This window comes from Cuculus canorus, chromosome 6 (assembly GCF_017976375.1).
Source record: "Cuculus canorus isolate bCucCan1 chromosome 6, bCucCan1.pri, whole genome shotgun sequence".
In the NCBI taxonomy this organism is placed as follows: domain Eukaryota; kingdom Metazoa; phylum Chordata; class Aves; order Cuculiformes; family Cuculidae; genus Cuculus; species Cuculus canorus.
In genome coordinates, this window is record NC_071406.1 from 15,093,926 (window position 1) to 15,116,577 (window position 22,652).

At 39.1% G+C, this 22,652-nt stretch overlaps 1 protein-coding gene across 1 annotated transcript in view; it reads left to right on the forward strand.

Annotated features, from left to right (window-relative positions):
• CNTNAP5 (contactin associated protein family member 5) overlaps window positions 1-5,129 on the forward strand; it is a 284,769-nt gene extending 279,640 nt beyond the window's left edge. The window contains exon 25 of the transcript XR_008450459.1: window positions 2,351-5,129. The gene's annotated coding sequence lies outside the window, so the exon portion shown is untranslated. The remainder of the gene's footprint in view (window positions 1-2,350) is intronic.
• Window positions 5,130-22,652: the final 17,523 nt, after the last annotated feature.

The following is a 22,652-nucleotide window of genomic DNA, read 5'->3' on the forward strand; positions in this document are numbered from 1 at the left end:
ATAAAATGTCAGGATTTATTTTAATGGAGAACCTGAGAGTATCAAATAATTGTTTGGAGGCGTTTGGTTGTTTTGGTTTTTTTCCTTCTCCCAAGACAAGTTTCTTAACCAAGCTCCTTTTTGTTTCTCTCCTGGTGATGTGGTATGTAACCTGTGAAAATTATTATTGCAGGGATTTTATTGGAGGCAGTGTTTAAGGCTATGAATTTTCTATTTAGATATGGATTTAGGCACTGCAAATTCCTGTTTTCCAGAAATTACTTGGCCAATAGCAGCCATACTTATAAAGATATTTAGTTGTTCAAAGTCTGAGTTGGATGCCTAGAAGGACTGCCTGAGAACCTTGGTGTCTGGCTATAGAAAACAAATTAAGGCAGGCTGTCAGAAAGCTAACGCCCACTAACTTTCAGCGAGACATAGGCTGCCACCTGAGTGAAGTGTGGGCTTTCTGAGGCATTTAGTCTCCTGAGGATGTGGATCAATGCTTAAGTGACTAAAAAGAGGAGCACTTGACTCAAATTAATTTCAGTTGGATTTCTTCTTCTGCCTTACTGTAAAATGTTTTAAAATACTACCAGACACATAAATACCTTTGAAAATTGAGTCCCAGTTCTCTTTTGGAAGTGAAACATTGGTCGTAAGTAAGTCACCTGCGTAATTTGTAGGAAGCATTAAAATATATCCCTATTCACTTACTAGGGTCAAGGCAGTGAGAGTGTTTTGAATAAATTTTTAGCACATAATTGTTTTTTTTCTCTTGTTCTTGCCCTAGCACAGCACACAGAGTAGGTCTGCAGTGAAACAATGCCAAACAGAAGATAGGCTTTTAAGTCACATTGACTAAACCAGTCTTCTTATCTGGGTGAACTAACTGTGAAAATAAGCTATTTAGGGCTGTACTGTTACAAGATTTTGTTCAGTCGTGAGATTTCTCTGATATTTAAGTTAAAACTGATTGCTAAAATTCATACATGAGATGCTTTCTCTCTGCTTTGTTTTAACCTGATCAAGCCAGACTTAATCCATCCTATTTAGCAGTTTCTCAGTTTTCACAGTGTAATCCAAACTCTTATTTTAATGATATGTTTGCCTATATTAGCGTTTAGCTGGTCACATATTTCACATATTGGATGAGGAGCAATCAATACATGATATAGTTTCACTATGGTGAGGAGATATGAATCTTCCCAAATGAAGTCACTTATCAGTTTTGCTGTGCATAAATAAGATTGAGTCCTAATCCTATGAAAGCACTTGAAGATTCCTTTTATCCAAGTCTTTTGGGTTTGTTCCTTTTTGCACTTGGTTTTACAGGCAACATGTTTTAAACTTGTCATCCATTCCTGTCCTGTGGTTAGTGAGGAGAGGGCAAATGTCTCAGACATCCTAGAAGATGAAATGAACCATTCTCTAGAAGTGCATTTTTCCCTTGGTTATAGAGACAAGTTAGGTTCCTGGCAATAGGTTAGCTAATTCTAGCAGAATTTGCTTACATATAGGAGTCTTGTAGCTCCAGTAGATATGCCTACAGAGGTCAGATAATAGACTAATTTTTTAATTGAGATGCCAGCTGGAATCAAGGAAGGGTACCTCCTTGCGTCTAAAATTACACTAGACATCTCTGCTTAGGAAATGCATGCATCTCCTTATAGCTGAATACATGAAAATCAGATGTCAAAGCACCCATTTGAGTTGATGGCCATCTGATCAGTAATCTGTGGAACTTGGTAGAGGACAGCTCTCCTTCCATTCTCTTCTAGATCCAAGATCCATTCATAGTTTTGTCTGGGAGCTTTGACAGACAGCATGCACGTAGACAGATTTCATAATATAAAGCTAATGGATCACTAAGATGCTTTTCTGGCCTTGCGAGTCTGGTTCCATTTGAGATGACCTAGAGTATCTCTGTGTCTCCAGTAAGGTGGTAAGTCTCCTGTCTGTCATGTCTCATATCTTCTATCTCCAAGTAGATGTGCCTGATACCAGCTGTCTTTTCATATAATGATAAGTGCCAGTCTAGGACCCCTAAATTCTTGACGAGATGAATCCCTGAAAACAAACTACATCTTTAGAACAAAGTCCACCTTCCTTTCCATCAGTGTAAACAAATCAGTTGAAGTGTGTCCTGCCCCTGAGATTACGAGAGTGTAACAGGAGGCAGGATTTCACCCCTTTGTGCTCCACCATCTCATGCCATTGTTGTTTGTTGCTGTCACCTACACTAAACTTAAATTGAAGAAGACTGGTTTCAAGTATTGTTCTGCACTGCCAGCTTTTCACAGACATGAGAGTTCTTTATTTTTTTAAATTTTTTTAAATTTTTTTTTAATTTTTTATTTTTATTTTTCAGAAAGCAGCACTTTGCAAAAGACGAGCTGAGACCTTGTGAGGCTTATTCTAAGACAACTGCTATTTCAAAGCTTTCATGTATTTATCAAACAAGCCAAGTGATACAGTTACATCCCTGGCAAACCAAGGGCCTTACCCTGAGTCTTTTGAGGTTGGTGGGAGGCCTCTTGGTTTAATACAGTTAGAGTCGCTCCATGCTCTTGGGAAGTTCGGGGGTTTTCTTCACAAGTTACTTTCTTCACAGCTTCAAAGCATGATTTGTTTCTTTTGGGTCTACGCTTTCCTGCACTTTCTTTTCCAATGAAAATTTCTCTGCATCCCCTTTTGGTACGGGCAGCCCGCTCCTCAGTGCTCCTTTTGTACATGAAACTTCAAAACACACACTCTTCTTTTGGGTCTGAAACAGCTGTTTTCTTTTGTTATTTATTTTGAGTCATGCATATAGGGGTTTGGATATTTCTATGTGTTGGTATTTATTTTTGTGACCTTTTGCACTAAGTTACTCTGACAAAAACAAAAACTGGAAAAAAGCACACTTTCTGGTGAACTATTGTAATTTGTAAGCTCGTTGTTTGTTGTTTGTAACGTACTGAGTCTACAAGCCGAGCTAAGGAAGGATTAAGGCGACAGTTTGTGTTGACAGTGTCACTCCATATCTAGTTCACCTCTGTTTCCTTTTTCTCTCCTTTTTTTCTTTAATACATGGGTCTATAAAATTGTTGGTAGGAGGCAGAGGAACTTGTGTCATGATTCTAACTAAGATTATGATTTTTCTCCTAGAAGTGATAGAAACTAGAAATTTGAAGAAATCACATGATTCTCAAATTGTCAGCCAGGTGTTCAGCCAGAGCAGAAACTGTACCATGGAGATGTAGTCACCAAGAGGTGGTAACCTGTAAAAGGTGTGGAGACATTAATTCTCCAAATTAAAACTGTGATGAAGCAGTACAGGAGGCAAAAGCTCTCAGAATGGTTATGCTATTGAAACCATGCATGGTAACCATCAGGTGAACATGAGAGTTTCAGGTCTTTTCCCATGATTCATTTTTGTGATGGAATGAATCACTCATTAGCCTGCCAACACATAGTCTTAATTGTCCTGATGATCTGCAAAGTATCATTAGAGATGTGGTTCAACCATGAGAGAAGATTTCAAACCTCTGGCTGGTACTAACCTGAATTTCTCCAGTTAGACCACTGGAGCTCTCCCTGATACCCCAAAGATGAATTGGGGATGATTTCCTCAAACAATTTAGAATTAATGAAATGTTGGGTAGGTACATTTCCGAAGAATGGTGTTTGTTTAAAGACTCTCCTTTCCCCATCCCTTCCTCACTTAGAATGCTTGTGGCAGCTTATTTCTGAACTACTGACTGCTTCTTCATATGACAGTCATCACTATCCATGGATTTCAATCCCACAACCCTAAGGAGAGTCTGTCTGATATGATTTCTATGCAGGAAATAATTTACTCACTTTTGCATGCCATACCCTTTACGGTTCCTTCTTACATCATTTAGGCAAACCATTTTCTGATGTGTTTTGTCATTGCTGCCACTGCTGAGCATGCATATTGTTAAGAAAGAAAACTGATTGCTTCTGAGGTAGAGTTTAAGCAAAACCAGCTGCAGCCTCATATCCCACTTGCAGCACAGTGGAGTACTCTGAAACCCAAGCCCACTCCCTGAAATTTCAGGTAGAGGTTTGGAGAGTAAGCAGGTATGTGTTTTTTCAGGCATCTGGACTTACCTACTCTGTAACAGACCGTTATATCTAAAAGACAGTGCAGAGCTGACCTGCTTTGAAACTCATTTTGTGAAAGAAACAGAGCCAGCTTCAGACCTCCTCGTAATCCTGTTGAGGTCACTGTAGACAGATTGCAGATGAATTTAGCCTCAGATTGCCCTAGACAAGGGCAGTGATGATCTCCTGCAAACTGAGGCTGACAGATATGAATTCAAGTCAGGACCTTGTATTTGTCATCCCCTACTGCTGTCAACAGGAGTTGCATTCACTGCAATTATGTGTGTCTTCTAGCAGAACCGTGGATAAAACTTGGGATAAGGCAATGAACTTCAGCTCCACTTAAACCCATGACATGGCTTAAGTCACCTTCAGGAGTTTCTGGAGATGTTTGTAGGGAGAAGGGTGGTCTGTGGATGGTGTGTTGTCAACTAACTTTGGAGCTCACCCACGGACTTTGAAAGGATTTTATAGGCTTTTAATGGAGTCCACCCCAGGAAGAATGTGGTGAACTGTGTCCTACTTGAAAAATGAAGGTACCCTAAAGAGAAAAAAACCCTAAACCACCAGCTTCACAGGCTCTGAAAGCTAGCTGAGATTAAACACTTATAATAATAAAAAATTGACTCTTTCTACAGTTGAGCCCTTCATCATTCATTTTACTTTGTTCTACTCAAATTATATTAAATAAATCTCCCAGAACGCTGCTCATTTCAGTAGCAAAGCAAGAAAAAAAAAGCTTGTTTTCTTTTAATCGTCTGTCCAAGGGTAATGCAAGAGTCTCTCAGTTACAGTAAAAAGCAAATCAGAGATTTAGATTATTCCTCTTTCACTCTCTGGTTTTCTAAAGAGAATGCCACAGGACGTTGCCTCAGTCCAAGTCAGTTTTGTAGACAATGTATCATGTCTTAATACACTGTTCGGGGACTGAAAAAAATTAGCCTTAGCTTCTTTTGTTTTCTATGGTTACTGTTGTACAGAAGAAAAACTTAAACTGTAAATAATGTATATTTAATAAAAAGAGACTTTTTGTATGATTTTTGTGTGGAAGACAAATGCCTCCCTCTGTGTTTTTATTTTATCTTATAGGTGAATGCACATTGAAAGGTGCTGATTATAGGAAAACTAATTTTCAGGCATTTACATGTTAACTCTAAGCCAACAGATCTCACCGGATAATATTTTAATAAATGCTGAAGTGTCCACAACCTGGATCTAGCCATTTCAGCTACTGCTAAAAGTTCTCGAAGTTCTATTCTCGAAGGATACCGCCCACATTCCTAACATAAAAGATCAATAATAATTTGCAGTAGCTACCCTGGGCTGCCTAAGGGGTTAGAAGTCACATCTGGTGATGTGCCTTAGTTCTGGTTACAAAACATGCATAGTCATAGCTCCACATGGACACACTCATACATGCACATATACACTCTCCACAGTCTGCCATGCATAAACAAGTGTGTCCTGCTATATCCACGTGTCCCTTTGTGCAACAACCGCAATTCTGGCTGTCACAGGGATCACACGTGCACACTGCCGCCCTCAGACACATCCCTGGAGGGAAAAACTGGAGATGGCTCAGTCCGTGATCCTGCCTTGGCTTTGTGCTTTCAGTCTCACTGATCATTCCTCCAGCCTGTGGAAACAGCACAATTTTCAAAACTCCATTGAAAGTCACAGTCTTTGATACTATCAACCAAGAACCAGTAAACAGATAGCAAATAGAAAATAGTTAATCCTAATTAAGTACAAAGAGGAGGATTCTTTCAAGAGTTGCATGTGCTTGGATTTGGCACAATCCAAGGGGTACAAAGGGACAGCCAGTTGTGCAAAAGACCACTTTTTTAGTTCATTCTCACTTTGCAAGGTGTTTTTCGGGCAATAGGAAACTAGGAACTGACAAGTCTGGCGGAAGATTTCTGCTTTACCCTTTGCTTAGCAAGACCATGTCTAATTACAAGGTGGCTGCTGGGTCTCTGCCATTGCTACGCTATCACTGCAGAGAAAAAATCTTTAATGTGGAAGGGAAGCAGATATTTTGTATGTTACAAGCTTCACCATAAAATAAAGTATAATAAACACGACAGAGCAGGAGATGGACAGGATCTGATGGAGAGACCATGGGATGATCAATGTGTGAAATGCAACAAGCTGCTACCTAACAAATGAAGGATTTGGCATGAAATGGTTATGCCTCAATAACCTAAGTTAGCAGTCTTCTAGCAAGTTCAAATTGCTGAAATGAAGCACTTTTTTCCTGAGTGAAATTGTGTTCTTAAGAAGAGTATTTGCCTTGGGCTAGGAAGATGAGTGAAACATGCAATGAAGTTTTTAATTCCATATGGAAATCTGTGCTAGGTAGTGGTCCTATGGGCTGATGCCTAAAAAATATCAATCTCTCTGATGGGGCAACTGCTGGAGATGGGAGTGACAGAAATATTTTTTTTTTTTTTCCTGGCACCTGAGGCATTTGCTATTTCTTTTAAATTTTAGATTCCACACTTAAGTCATTCCTCACCTGATTTGGTTGAGGAGTGAGAAAACCAGGAATTTTCTTTAATGGCTTCTCTCAGTCATAGTAAGCCATGGTAAATAGTCACACAGACAGGACTGCAGGACTTCTCCACCCTAGGATACATCTGAAAGCATATGAGTGCTGTCTTCCACAGGTATGATATGGCTTAGATTTATGCAAAAACTGATTAAGACCCACAATTAAGGGCTGGGTTTATATATATATAAATACTGACCCCAGGATTCCCTGTTCACACCAAGTGTAAGCTGTGAATTTCAGGCTACTTCTCTGATCGTGCAGCAGAGAGGAGTTGCCTTGCACAGACATCAGCTTTATTTCCTGCTACATCCGGTGCTCAGGATGGAGAAGCACTTCAATTCTACATGGTTAAGGAAAAATCTTTCTTCATTTGTTCACCCTGTCCTCCTAAAAGGCTGAAAGCTGATGTGACAACAGGTATATATCTGCTTCCCACTGGGAAGAGACCATTTAAAAAGTGATAGGGAAAAGATGATGTTGTGCCTTTGTCTCCCCCACCAACTTTGTTAAGAGTTCAATAGACAGTGCAGTAAGAAAGCTACTTCAGAAAGGAAGAATTCTTTTCATTTACCAGAGCAGACTGCTGTGCTAGACCTATGTAGTCTGATACAGAGGCTTCTCAGCATCACCAAGTTAGAGAAACTCTGTAACCAAAACGGAGAAGCTATTAAAGCAACTCTATCTATACTCTAGTGCAGGAGATATTCCTGCCATCTAAAATCTATCACTTCACTATGATATACCACTGTGAGGAAGAATCAGTTGCTTCTCAGAACCAACCTTTTTTTCTATATACATATACACATAACACAGACAGAGAGATATATACACAGAGAGATAAAAATACATACATCTGTGTGTATGCATATGTACATACATGGGGTGGGGGATGTCAATATATATATGTATTCATAAACATATGCATTTATGTGTATAAGCCCCCTTTTGGCATAGGCTTCCACTTTTTGGACAGTGAAAATCCCCCAGTCCCTGTTTCCATAGAATAAGATTTCTCCTTTCACAGCAGGAGGACCTGGGTTTGCTGAGGCAAAAGAAGTGATGTACTGCTTCCTGCCCCTTATCCCATGCAGTATTTAAAAGCTTAAATTCCTCTTGCTGCCTGATGTTAAATACCCACAAGGCTCATGTGTTGGGACCACAGCTCACGTGCTGAGCTGCTGACTCCAAGTGCAAAGAGGTGAAGGGAAGCACTGTTGTGATCTCAAAAATCTCATCGCTGAAGAGGGACTGCAGCTCAGAACAGTAAACCCTGGCCTGACACAGGCAGGAACGTATTTTCTAGAATGACAGTGACATTCCGTTGCCTCTGCCACAGCTTAGACTATTTATGTGGCACTTGTCAATATAAGCAATGCTTAGCACGGAGACTGCTTCATATCTACGTGACACCTGAGATCAGTATGGTGGATGCCTAAAGACATTGAAAAGCCTCTTTATGATGACAATAATAAAGATAATTAGAGAATGTATTATGATCAACTAAAAAAGACAGAAGATAAACATCCACAGATTGGCCAATACACATATATCATGTTTTTTTTAAAAAAGTTCCTATATATTTGCTTCAACTCCTACCTTCTCTGTGCCTATTGTGACTCTTGCATGGTTGCTGTCCACTGGTGAGACTCCATGGTAATGCAATTAAAATAAATAATAAAAGACAATAATTAATAACTTTATTTCTGTTACAAAATATTACCATTAAAAAACAAACACCCAAGTGATAATCCTTGAGGGAAAGGTCAAAGAGCACAAGAAAAGGAAGAATTAAATTGCAACTTCATTACAAAGCTGTCTATGATGACATTTTTGGTTTTAGTGCTTTGCAAGGATTTGTCATTAAGTGGGCAGCTCCAGGAGAAAGACTGTGGAAATGTTCTTCAAGGAGAGCAGCAGCTCTCTGAAACATGTCAAGTAGACTACAAAACAGGTTCCTGCTGCCATTGGAGCCAGCAGGTCCAGCGGCAAGATGGTCTTTTGTAGATAAGGGAACTCTGAAAGAGAGCCTAACGGGAGAACTGGATTGTCCTGAGCACAGGCATACTGCAATTTCTGAGAGGCAATGGGCCTCCCCAGCTCCATGGACACTGCTGTTCTGCTCCAGTAATAGCAGGCTTGGGTTTTGGGGAGCGTCTACAGAAAGTATTTCCCAGCATGGAAGGTGGGAAACATTCACAGCAACACTAGGTATATGTACCAAAGAAACATTTTCTGGATCTTGAGCCATATTTAAAGTGGATTTTCTGGGTAAGGATTATGTTTCAGGCCCAGTCTATCAATGTATTCATGTAAACTAAAATACAGAAGGGTTTTCTGCGACGGGCGAGGGAAGCAAGCGGACGACTCAATATGAGTGATAAAGCAAGCTTCGACTTTATTCAAAATCAGCCCGGATTATATACCCTAACATTCAAAAGATGCTTTGTGCTTTGTGCTTTATGCTTTGTTACAACTTATACATGATTAGTTACTTAAAACTATTTGCTCTTTATTAATTCATTGTCCCTTGTTAATTCATTATTGCTATGTTGCTACTTCGAGTTCCGTTTATTTTCTTGCAGTTACAATTACAGTTGCAGTTGGGCTCGGTGCTCCATCCTGTTCCTTTGGGAAAGATTCGCTTGTCCTTCAGAAGTTTCTTCTTAGAGATTCCTCCTTGCATGCCTTCTTGTTCTTTTAGTCCATATCCACACTCAGAGTTTAACAAAGTTTCCATTTATACAATACCTGTCTCACAAAGCTTTTCTATTGAATCATGTCCTTTTTCACTTAACCATTTCCCAACAGTTTTCTACCCTGGTAGGGAATTAATTAGATTTGAATTTGCATTAGATTGGACAGTGGTCTCACAAAATGCTAAAATTTTGTTAAAAGGCTTATGATTGACTGAATATTTTTGAGGCTTTATGCATTTGGGGCCCAGATCTCCATGATGTTGTCTTATCTATTGATATTAACAATCTTGTGCCAAAAACCTGTCAATGTCTGCTGGTCTCAGACTAGAGCTTCTGTTTGTTGGGTCATTTCTTAGAGTCTAGTACAAGAAGAAGTCTCTGGAGAAATATAATGAACGGCTGACTTGTGGGCTGCCAAAATACAAAGATGATATTACAGGATTGTCCTTGCCTCCAAACAAAACTGTATTGTATACACTATTGAAAGGGATGCAGAACCAGGACTAAAAAGAAATATTCAAGCACAATGATTTGGATCAGAGCAACTTCCAGAAATGCTCAGAAAAGTTTATATTTAAAGTTCCAATATTGCACTAATGTAATCTTTTGGGGCATGATCAGTGGGTAGGAACCACACAATCATATTTGCTTCCATGGACTTTTGGATGCTCAGCACCACAAAGGATCCTGATGCTGAATATGCAAAAAACATTAATTTAATTATCAGTGTTACTTTACAAGTTCAGTGCTATGCATAAGCAGGAAAAAAAATGGCTTTTACATGTAGAAAATATATCACATGTATTTTGAAGTAGTTCTTATATTCATCCACTCTCTCTGCTACTTTCTTGCAAGACGTATCAGCATACCCAGGTGGAAAGTCCAAACACAAACTTACAGCATTTGTAGGCACATAAACATGGGAAGAACGGTCAGGACTAGAAAGGACTTCTCTGCTGAGAAGGTAACCATGCTTACCGACCATAGATAAAAAGGCCAGCAAAAGTCTTTCTAATGATTAAATATAAAGTCATGCCTTTCTAAGCTGAGACACTGACTTTCTCTGATCTGAATGTGAGGCTGAATGCTGGCCTGATTGTTTGACAAGGATATGATTCAGCTTCAGGTTGAGGTACCTAATTTAGGGGTTCAATTCACTTTCTTAAAGTACATTTCTAGTGCTATTTGCCATATCTAACACAAACATATGGTTGGCAAACATGACAGAGGACCTCTTACAAGAGACTGGAATATCAGATAGAGAAGAAGTAGTGTATCCAAAAATGTCTACAATGCCACCACATGCCAGTATTCAGGCAATAAGATTTCACCCTGAACTCACTTGTCAATACATGAATGTAAGTGTCCTGCTGTGCAATCTGAATTCCACTCAATGCACTATCAAGATGCAACAACTGCATGTGTGTATGTATGTATGTATGTATGTATGTGCGTATGTGCATATATGCACACACACATGAACGCACAAACACACAGAGCATATACATTGCAGACTTAAATACAACACACCTTTGGATACTTTCCAAACACAATTTCCTGCGGTGTGTATAACTTTGCAGTGCAAGTGCCCATTTAATCAAATCTGTACATTTTCACACACAGGCACAAAATCCAGTGAAGTCTCAAATCTGCCAGATAACCCTCTGACTTATCGAACAGCATGAAATCTGGATGAAGTTTCCTTTTATATTCTCTGTGGAAAAGGCTGAGATGGAAGGAAAACAGGCTTGCTGCTTAGCATCTGCACCTTAGAGGCAAAAAAACAAGTTTCAAAGGGGAACTGCCAGAAGGCAGATTTCTCAGAGGTAAAGCGATAAAGGAACAGTTCAGGTTAAAGAGGCTAAAAATAAAATAAAAAAAAAATAAAAAATGAAAAATAAAAATAATCAGCATCGATAAAAAAATACTGAAGAGCAAATGTTCACCACACACAAGCTGTAGCTCTGGACATTCAAGTGAAACTGTGGGGGTGACTGCTTTTCAAATCACTTGCATTTGGGCTGCCAGGACACACCGACATTTCAGCTCAAAACTGTGCCCTGCCTTACTTCCTGCCCCACCCTGTTGCTACACATGTGCTTCAGGAGCCTTTAAACTGTTCATCATTACCACAGTCAAAGTCCCTAGAAAATCAGCTGGAATTTTTCCACAGGCTTCAACAGGTCAAAACTATCTTTTGAGTGAGTCAGAGGGGAGCTCTACTTTTCCTATCCCTATTGTTCCGGCGGCTTTCCTATCATTAGCCAAAATGATCAAAGTCCAACTGGTCTCTTTCAGCATCCTTACATTTTTACAGCATACTCTCATTCAAAGTACTATAAAAATGCTTTTCTAGAGACACTATGTTTGATTTTTTTAATTATCATTATGTTTACCTTTATGTTTACATTTATGGTATGGATTTTTTTTTCTTTTTTTTAGTTTTGACATACAAATAACTTCTGCTGCTAAATTGGTGTTTCACCTTTCTCCACTGAACCAAAAGGTCTTTCCACTAGTTTGCACTACAGACCAAGCTGTTCAGAACAAATTATACCATAAAATTCCTACATAGTTCAGTGGAATTATGCTAGTGAAGAATTACCTACTCGCCCTTCATCTCATTAACATCTTTATAGTACAGTTAACTAATGCAATGTCTGGGCCAAATTCACTAGTTACTATTAAGGACTAGATCACCTTGAGAGCTCTGCATTTATATCATTATAAATCTGGTGAAATTTAATGCTACTCAGAAAGGAATCAAGCTCAAAATTTCTACTGATTAAAGCTGAGTTGTGCTTTGTAGCTCTCTGACAGACTTCTGGCTGAAAGAAAACGACATATAATAATAAACTATTTTTCTGCCTTCCGCGTTTGCTTATCCCTAAGGACCTGGGAGAAATCTGGTTTGGGGTTTTTTTTTGTTGGTTTTTTTTTTCTTCCCCCTAAGTCCCTAAAGCATTAATTAACTGCTTGTATTTTTCTCCACCAAATAATAGCTAGTGAGGCAGTTTGTTAACCCAACTAGAGCATTTATCCCAGAACTAGCATCCCTTGCTATTAATTCACGGCTTCCTTGGGATTACAGTTACTGTTTTACCTTCTAAACCATTGCCACAATATCTCATCAAGAATTTCCCCAGACAATTTCTTAGCTTACCCACAGATTTGTTTTTTGAAGGATTATCACTTTTTCAGCCTTGTGGTTCTGTTGAATGGTAACCAGATGTCCTCTGAAGGCTGAGAACTGTCTTGCACTGTAAAACACATGCTTTCTCGCCCTCATCCTCCAAAGAGATATCCAGTTCTCTCTGTTTGCTTATTTCGGCAGTTATGCATTTTTACTTCTGCAGTTCTTAATTTTTCTCCTTTATCTATTCAATCTGTGTTCAAAGGCCAACTAGACCTAAATAAGATTCCTCTCTCTTTCTCCCTCACATACCTCTCTCTCCATCTACCTTTCACCTCTCTGCAAGGCAAAGGCTCCAAGTCTTATACAATATTTTAGGGCTTGCTTACTGTGGGATGTTAAATTAGATCATCTAATCTCTCTTCAGGATTTAAATTACATGAATGCAGAAAAAAGTGACACTGTATCATTACCCCTGAAATCTACTCCACTGACTCACTATGTGACTTGGGCAAAATGTTTAATATCTGTTCCAACAGAAGCTGAAGTGAATAGGAATACTACCCCAGTTTCAAGGAGTAGAAGACCAGTTTCTTCACCCCCTAAGAGTCCCTGTGGGAACTTGATTCATGGAAAGATTCTCACTGATATAATGATGTTTGAACTAATACTCTAAGACATTATAAAAAGGAAATTCACGTTTGAGTCACCCAGATTGGCTGCAAGGTTTCAGAAAGTGGTGTTTCTGAGGACACACAAGAAAATGTTTATAGAAAACAAATGTAGATCTGGGTAATAATAAGAATTCTGGCTGCACTTTTAATGGAAAAACATCGATTTATTTGCATATAAACAATTTGCAGAAATGTGAAGCTTTTGTCAACATTTTCTTGAGTAATTTATTCAAAATCTTCTATACAGTATGAAATATGGCATATTAATAGGGCTAGAAAGTAGCGTTCAGATCTATTATATTATATGGCAATGGAGTAGAGGTGAATTTTTTTGCAACTATGTGAAAGAAAAAGAAAAACCTCAAAAACACTGTGCATTTGTTTCATGATAAGTTGTTAAAATATTATTCAGGTGTTCAGTTGGGATGAAAAGGCCCTTTGCAATGCTAGCCTTTCCAGGGGACACAATTTTGCCCATTATTCTGGGAAAGTGCTAGCAGAATTTCTTTCTCACATTAAGGCACGCTGTTTGCCTCCATCTACAGCTCTGAGGTCCCTTGTGGCAGAATTGCTAGGAAAATCATAAGTCATAGCTATGAAAAATAGCATAAATTCTGTAAACACACCTGATATTTTTCTCTTGGGTTTTGTTGGTTTCGGGTTTTTTTTGTTTTCGGTCACAATAAATACATCCTGCCTAGCCTTTGTTGTATAAAGGAATAATTGGCTATGGAACATTTAACTTGCTACATTTCTGTAGTGCAGAAACAGTGTCAAATCCAAAATCTGGGTAAGCTAACTTAAAAGACTTCCAGCGTTAGAGCACTGGTGGCAGAGCTTTAAAAGAAATTGTAGGGACTGGGTTAACAAAGGCAGGAGTCTTTTTGCAACTTTTAAAATAAAAGACTCAGAGCAGTAAACCAGAGCGTTGCCTCTCCCTGTAGCAGGCACTTTTCCAGGAGCCACTGAAGTGTTGACCCATGTGTTTCTCTGAAGGATATCTGTGATCTCTTCAAATGGCAGCATGAAGCATGTGGAGGAGGTAAAACTGCTTCAGCGTTGATTCCCACCACGACAAGTAGTCTTAATTTAACACTCCTTAGCTGTCACCTTTCTATAAAGACCATCTTCTGCTCACATTGCCTTTCTTGTGCAATGTTTTCCTGCAAAAGCTGGTGAGGATGACTTGACCAGAAGGGGAGGAAACACCAGTGCACGAAGGGGGAGCTTCAAGGGAGGTCCTGTTATCCAGATATATCTTCTCCTAAAGTTTCCAAGCACAAAAGAAAAACTTTGCCAGTCTTTCAAGAGTTGTAAGAGAATCTCTGCTTTGGAAGGGAAATACGAAGTCAAATCTTCCCAGGGTATATTGAAAAAGGGACTGTGTCTTTCCCTCTGCCGTGAGAAATTACAGGTCATCACATTACTTTGATTTTACTTTAAGATTGTCACATCCCAACTGTTATCCCTGGCCAACTGGTGATAGAAATCAATCATCTGTCCTTCAAATGAACAGTGACGTTCTTCTGCCTGGATTATCACAGAGGAAGGACTCATGGCGGTGCGGTGGCTTCACAGCTTGGGACACAGCCGGCCCAGGCTGCCCGTCACGTAACATTTGGGGCCATACAACTCAGCTTTCTTTACACTTGCCTGGTGTGTGCCTGCCCATTTTGCAAAGCACAGCTGTTTCCCCTCATTCCGAGTACCTCACCTTTCAGTACTGAGAAAAAAACCCACAATATCTGTAAGCGAAAGCAATGGCTCCTAACAGGGCCGCCGCGTCTCCACCCACCCCAACTGCAGGTGGCTCTCAACTGGCGAGCACAGCTGCCTCCAGAGGCCGGGAGATTCCTGGGAGGCGGCTTCTGTTGGGAATGTTCTGAGAAGATCTACCGGCGGAAACCATCCCGGTGCACAGGAGCGGTACTTATTTCAGTCCAAAGCGCAGGAACAGCACTGTGTATTCTCAAGCGCCATCTACTGGTGATTTCCCTGTGAACCGCTTCGACCCGTACAAACCCCCTTTGTTTTGACCTTTGGCAGAGTGTGTTTTTAATATCTTCTGTTCCCGTGAGTTTCAAGAAAACATACATCCGTGTATAAGGCAGAAAAAGAGACATCCCTCTCACGGTGTGGGGAAAGGCAGCTCCTAGAAGCCTCTCTAGGAAAAGCTTCAGCCGGTTTTCGTTAGATGAGAACAGAGAACTCCATCAGAACACATAAAGCCACACTAAAATGGGCTTGATTCGTCCTCCTGCTTGTAAAACTGCTTGATTCAATTTCTTCAGCCACATAAGGAAAAGTCTTGAAACACTACAAGCATATTCAGTAAACCAAGACCTTCTAGATTATGTAACTAAATCCCCAGAGCCTGCAAAGCTGTTCTCTGCAAAAGCTCCCTAAACGTTGTATTTCTCTGAACAGACAGTGGAACAAAATACCTTTATTGGATGACTGTTATTCTCTATCATTTTCATAAGCAAAACTAATTTAAAAAGTAGATAGTATTCTCTTTTACTCAAAACTGTTTCTTTTGCCTTTTTTTTCCTAATTATCTTTCCTCCATTTTTTAAGCTAGTTAGCTTTAGGAAGAAACTTTTCTTCTTTTCTGTCAAAAATTTGTTGAATTTCAAGCACATTTGCTAATTTTTTTTATATTTACACAAAGGATAACTGCTTACTAAAAAAAGCACAAACAAAGATATCTTCAAGACACCTTTGCATATTCGCAGTTCTGAAAAAGTGCTTCGAAGTTATCATCCAGACTCTCTCACATGGAAACCTTCATACACTGAAGTTGCTCAGACCACGGACTCAAGTGTTCAGAGCCTCAGTGGCAGGTGTCTCAGAAGTCATTATGATACTGCATTCCTAATCTCTGAAGACTAACTTCTTCCTGGCAGAAATCATTCTACATGATATTACTGACCCATAAATAACATGTTAGTAGCGTTTACCACAATTATCAATTAATAATGGCCCTTAGTAGATGGGCAACATTTAGTGTGTTTCATCCACCCACAGCTCTCACACATTAGTCAGGAGACCAAATATATTACGTAGTTTCCTCCTCCCTCAGTAATAATAGGCATGGAAGTAGTTTAAAATAGAAAGGCATAACCCCCTGCCCAGTAGTCAGAATATCTCCAGGCACTGTCTGTGAGACATGTTTTGAAGCATCCCTTTGATATTCTTATACAGCAAGTCACATCCTTATCAAAAGGACAGGGTGGTTTTCAAATAATCTTGAAGAAATTAGGATTTGAAATAAACCTTGGTGGTAGTGAGTGTCACTAGATTCTTTGTTACAAAATCCCAAAATCTGATGAGCTTTCTATGCAGAAACGTTTCCTTACCCAAGAATTCAAATATCAGCAAAACAGTCTGTACAAAAGATGATTTTTGCACCAATAAGGGTCCTGATCTGTAGCAAATTGATGTAATTTCTGTGAAGGAAAAGAATAAATCACAAGATGGGAAAAGGTGTCCTGAATTCAGACTCCGGAACCAACCTCCTCATCAAGGGGACAAATCTTGTGCAAGCCACAGCTGAAGGTTCAGCAGCAGACCTCTACAGCACCCTGCCCACAGCATAGCTCTTATGTACTTTGTCATTTGTGAGAAATTCCAGCTATTACTAGGAAAAGAAAAATTTAGTGGTGTGACCTTTAGCCCTTACCCCTTGAAATTAATGCTTATCATGCGCCCTGTTAGGAGAGGAGGATTGACCTGCAGCAAATGAACTTTCCAGTTTAGGATTCGAGATCCAGGGACATGGCCCTGGCTTATCAGAGGTGTAACATCTTTCTGCAGACAAATTAGGCTTTCTAGTTATTCGTCTGGCCTTTCTAAAGCATTTGCTGGCTGTTCCACCTTGATACAGCTTTTTGGAGAAGAAGATTTGGTTTACATCCTGCAGAGATGGTGCTGCTTGTAGGAGTCCTAATCTTATATTGCAATTCAATATAATAAATCATTATTTCAAAGGAATATTCCATAATGTTGTTCTGTTACTCAAGGTGGCTGCTCTCTTCTTCTCTAGAACCCAAGCAAAACTAATTGCTGCAGCATTCCTCAGTACCCCAGTTATGTCCCCACATATTAATTATAATAAAAATTGCCTTTTAATATTGATAATCTGCAACTTTTTTCAGCTGCATTTCCATTCATGTTGCAGGTTAGTGAGATGCACATAAAAGAGCTGCATGAAGCTTAATTTGCTTCTCCTATTTACTGGCTAATCTCACAAGCCAGGACACTGGAAGAAGGAAAGAACAATTTCATAAGCAATCATTTTGCTGACAACTCATTGGATACCTTTTTATTTTTAAATAATTATTAATGCTTTCCCTCCATGGAAGTGTAGTGCAGTGAAGTTATTATCACCAATGTAGAATGGCAACAGCACATCTGTGCACTAAAGGTCAGATAAGATTAAAAAAGATCGTCCTATAGGTGTGTTTTTTTAATACATGATTCTGGGTCCCAGGGAAGCCAGAATGAAACTGTTGAGACTCAGAGACCTCTTACTTTGACCTACCTAAAAATACCAAGGGTAAGCCAGGACCTTTGCCAGTCATCAGGGATTCGTTTTGTTTCTCAGCTGATCACTATAGCAAACTTCCTTTAGAATAATCAATGCACTCTATCCCTAGCAAAATTTGTACCAGGATATGGTCAAATATGCTTAAAGAATGGTCAACACCTGCTGTAAATGTCTCCTGATTCCTTTGAGATCTGGCAGATCAAGTCTTTAATACAGGTGGTTTAGTGCTTTCCTGAAAAGCAAGGCCATTGCTTTGTGTAAAACCAGCCAAACTCCTTTTCATAGTAGTTCTTAAAATCACCAACCTCTTCTCAGAGAAGATGCCAATATCAAAGACTTTTTGCAAAGGCCTAATTCAACATTGAACACTGTACATGAGGGCTGCAGTAGTTTCTAATGATGTCCTCTGTTTAATACATTTTCATCTTTGCTGTTGTTAGGACTCTTTTGGCTTTCTTTTGCTTATTCCTACTTGCCGTTTCCACCTGTACTTCTACCTAGATCTGTTTGTCCTGTTCTCAGCAACCCTCATATTACTTCTTGTCATCCACATTTGGGATAATCGAAATGACGTTTATTGCACGCCTCCTGCCAATGCAGGTGTCTTCTGCTGCCTTACAAAAATAGTGGCCACCTTACTGTAGAATACAGATTCTCTTGGATGATTCAGTCACAGCCTCTGTTTGACTGAATCAAATTTATGAAACGCTTATTGGTATGTGGGCAGTTGTATCTCGTTGGGACTGCTTGAAACAATAAGGAAAGGTGTTTGTTTTGATTTAGTTTGGTTTGGTTTATGTTTTTATGTGTTTTGTTTGTTTATTTTAAATAACTCAACCTGGAGATTATTTTGGGTAGTTGGAGAGCTGTTTGGTTCTGCTGTATCGTACCACAGAGTGATATGGAACACAAGTTCAGCAGTTGGCTAAAACACTGCATGGTTTTTACCTATATATATATGTATATATGGTGCATGTGCTGAGATAGCTCAAGTGTGATCCTATCTCATGTACATATGATGCATCCTTAAAGCCTCAACAGAGTTCAATGTATTGCAGCAATTCTTGTCTGCATACAACACTAAGCTCTCCCAAAAGCCCTGGCTTATAGGGCTGCCTGGCGTCAGTCCCATGACTTTTCCAACAGGCACAAATGATTATGGTTAGATACCCTGCTGGCTGGGGCGTCCTTGGCTTCCATGCAAAGGCTTTCTCTCCAAAAAGTTTCACAGCTCTCAGCCATTGCACCGCACAGTTAACATTGTCCATTCATCTTGTATCACTGGAAAATCTACTCTATGTTTTCACAACATACTGGCCATTCCATAACACCAGCTGTGGAGTAACTGAAGTCTGTGAAGCCTTGCCCTCACTTGTGATATTTTGTTCATGTCCTCATGCACCTTGTCAGCTCCAGCCTCTGTGTTAAATCACACGCCCATGACACCTCCCTTTACAATTCTCAGTGATGCTCAACTGATGTTCCTGCTCGTTAACCCCTGTAAGTCTTAATGAGCTTAACTTCCATTTGTCCTTGTTCATTTAGTTCATAGACCGTCATCAGTTTTCACAACAGTCAGGATATTTGTTAGTTTTTTTAATTAGCAGCAGTTAATTAAAAGGACGGTTGCTGGATGAATAAGGAAAGTAGTTGTGGGAATAAATGCATGGGTCTGCTGTATTGTACCAAGGTAGCCAAAAAGGAAAGACTTATAACAGAATAGTAAGAAAGCAGCACTTTTACAAGCTGTGTAAATAAACCTGCATGTATAGATGCATACTTACGTCATCTACCAATACATCCACTTTCATCCCAGGTGCCTACAAGCAAGTTGTGAATGCAAATGTTGGGCGGGAGTTATGTCAGCCACCACAGAGATGAATGCAGCCATCTCTGGGACAGAAAAACACCACAGCTCAGTAGCACATAGTAAATATTTAAAGGGCTAAGAGAGGAACAGCAAAACAAAAAAAAAAATTGTGGTATCTAAATGACGATATCGCAAGAAAAGTAGGTGCTCTGTAATGGGATCAGGAAGAGGATACTAATCTAGTCATCTGCATGGAAAAGACACAGTGCTAAGGTCTGTGGGTAGCCAGCGTTTGATGACATTCACTGAGTCCCCCAGGAGACAGTAAACAGCTAATGAAAGATTTCTTTATTTTTAACAGGTGACCTTTTTCAGGGTGTTGACTGTGACTCAGTCCCATTGCCTCTCAGATACAAAAAATTCAATCACAGCTGAATGCTTTTAGATTTGAGGGGCTGCTTTAGCTGTATTGACAGAGTTAAGGTTCAGTTAATAATGAAAACTGCTTTATACTTATAATTTTAATATTATTTTTCTTAATTGCTGTAAATGACATTGTAGATAAGAGACTATCCTCAAAATTATTTAAAAGTCTAATGCCAATTTAGGTTCCTAATCCATACTAATTTCACTGGGAATTAGAGAGTAAAATACCTTTAAGAAGATGTGCTCTAGTTCTTGTAAGAAAATTAACATATACCCTCAAGAAAGATTAATGAATAATTTGATAAGAGATATTCCAAAGTCAATGGCTTTACAATGCATTATGTTTTATAAGTGTCTGATTGGTTTCAGCAACTTGAAAACTTTTAAAGTAAGACATTTCTGAGGATGTTATCTAATTATTAGCCAGTTTCAGAGAAGGTTATGTACATGCACACATACATTCACACTCAGAGATGTATTTATATGCATATACTCATAGACCAATATAAATGTATAGGATGTTAACACTGGTTTATATTTTAAGAGAATTTTTAAGATTTATGTATCCAAAAAAATAGACCAGGTCTACAACACACAGCTGGATACTTCTCCAGCTGTAACATTTTTTTTAACATTAACTCTGGTAAATACTATGTTTGGTATTAACTCCAGATCCTATACAGCATTCTTGCAGGTCAGAGTAACTCTGATCATGTTGAATACATTCAAAATTAAACCCATTGATTTTAAGCAGGAAACCAAAACATGCGAGTTCAACATGACCACAGGAAAAATGTATCATCTAGGACCACTAAAGCAGACCAAAAAAAAGAGCTTTTTCCTCTTATTTTTGTTCAGAAAATTTCAGTTTACTGCTAAGTGGATATTCTGTAAATTTTTGATAGAAAAGTAAGAAAATAACGTGACCCCTAAAGTCTGGAATATGTAATGAGAGAGCAGCAATCTGATTGAGGTCTTTTTGCGCATAGAATAACTTAGTGTTTCAATTACAGAGCTCCTCGAGTTTTAAAAGCAGCTAAGTACCTACTTCTAACTGCTGGGAAATAAACCTTCTGTGTGAAACATGAGTGGAAAAATTGCCTGTACTGTGTTAATTCAAGCGAAGGGAACAGACTCCCAAAGGGAGAGTCACAGTTCCTTGTTGCTGGAATGTAAAGACGGACTGGTTAGAAAAATGTAGGATGTTAAGTTATCCCTCTCTGTGGTCAGATCAGCTGGTTTTGTGCTGATTGCTTCTCTGCTATGAAGTCCAGAAATCTGAATGAATAGAAGTGTGAAAGGTAAACCACAGAAAATTGAAGTTCATGTCTTGACTTCCAAGCTTTGTGGCAGTGTCTGACCTTTGCTGCCTTTGGCAGGGAACATGTCATAAAAACTATTAAAAAAATTAAAAATCACTGCTTATGATCTTTGGAAACAGACTAACCAGGCTGCTAAACCTTTCTGAAAGAACCACCTGGTAGAAAGCAGCGAAGTCCCCAGTTGTGCTGTGGGGAGTTGAGGAATTTTTTGAAGTATTTTATTCCTTGTTGTCTCTCCCAGTCGACTCATATTCCCTCCATTAGGTTTCCTAAGGACAGCTTTGCAATACTTTCAACAGAGAAGTCGGTTTACTCAGCCCTTTGCCTTTATCCTCCTCATTCCTGAGGAAGACCATGCAAACCCCATGGTGCTCTCCTGTTCAGCAACCTTTGGGTTCAGTCCAACAGCAGATTACAGATCCACAGCATCATACAGTCTGTCCGCAACCCACCAAATGACTGAAGCTATGTCACAGCATGTGGAAAGAAATTATGCCTAAAGTCATCTCTTGCTGCCTAGCCACTCTCTTGAAGATACTCAGTAGTAGGGGAAGAGGTGAATAAGGAGCCTTTAAGTTCATAAAAATCCTCATTCTCTCCATTCAGGGAAAAATCTCTGATGTGCACAATCCAAAGCTCTGAAGTGAGCTGTGGTGGATTGGTCCATGCCTTCGCCTCACCCACTACACTTTCAGGGTTATAACTTTTTTGTCTGGGCTGAGTACTAAATGATAACCCTCTTTAAGAAAGCTACGAATCTGATGATTTCGACTTTCATTAAAAAATGAGAAATACCTTGTTCTCCAGAGTAGCTGTCATTTAGCATTCATTACATAGATCTGTCAGAGATATGCTTCTCCACATCTTTTTCTTTGCTAAGTGGACTTTAGGGCATCAAGTCTGTTGAAAATTATGCAAAAGATAAAAATTGCTACATGTGTGTTCAGAACATTAAAGGCCACTGTGTTGGTTGAAACATAAAATTTTGCTTTGAGTAACAAAATTATCTGTTTCAAAACTTTGTTAGAAGGTTAAGAAATGGGTTTAATTTCCATTTAGAAAAATCTCTATATTTTTTTATCTGAACAATTACAACCTTCCATTTACAGAAATTCAGTTTTAATTAAAGCTTAGTATTTCAAGACTCAAAATCCATTTAGTTCTGTCAGTATTTATGTGACGTACCTCTTTGTCTCAAAAGCATGCTTTTCAACCAGAAGACTGTTTTCTTTTCACTGGCTAATGCATGTTTCATTAGGTTCCAGCAAAGAGCACTACCCATCTATTCCTTGCTTTCTTCTAAGAAGTAATCTAGATGGTCAAAGTGTGATGCTTAGACTGGCTCATTAATGAACTGTTTGTTTAATCATGACCATTTTTCTAGGTATTCTGGCTA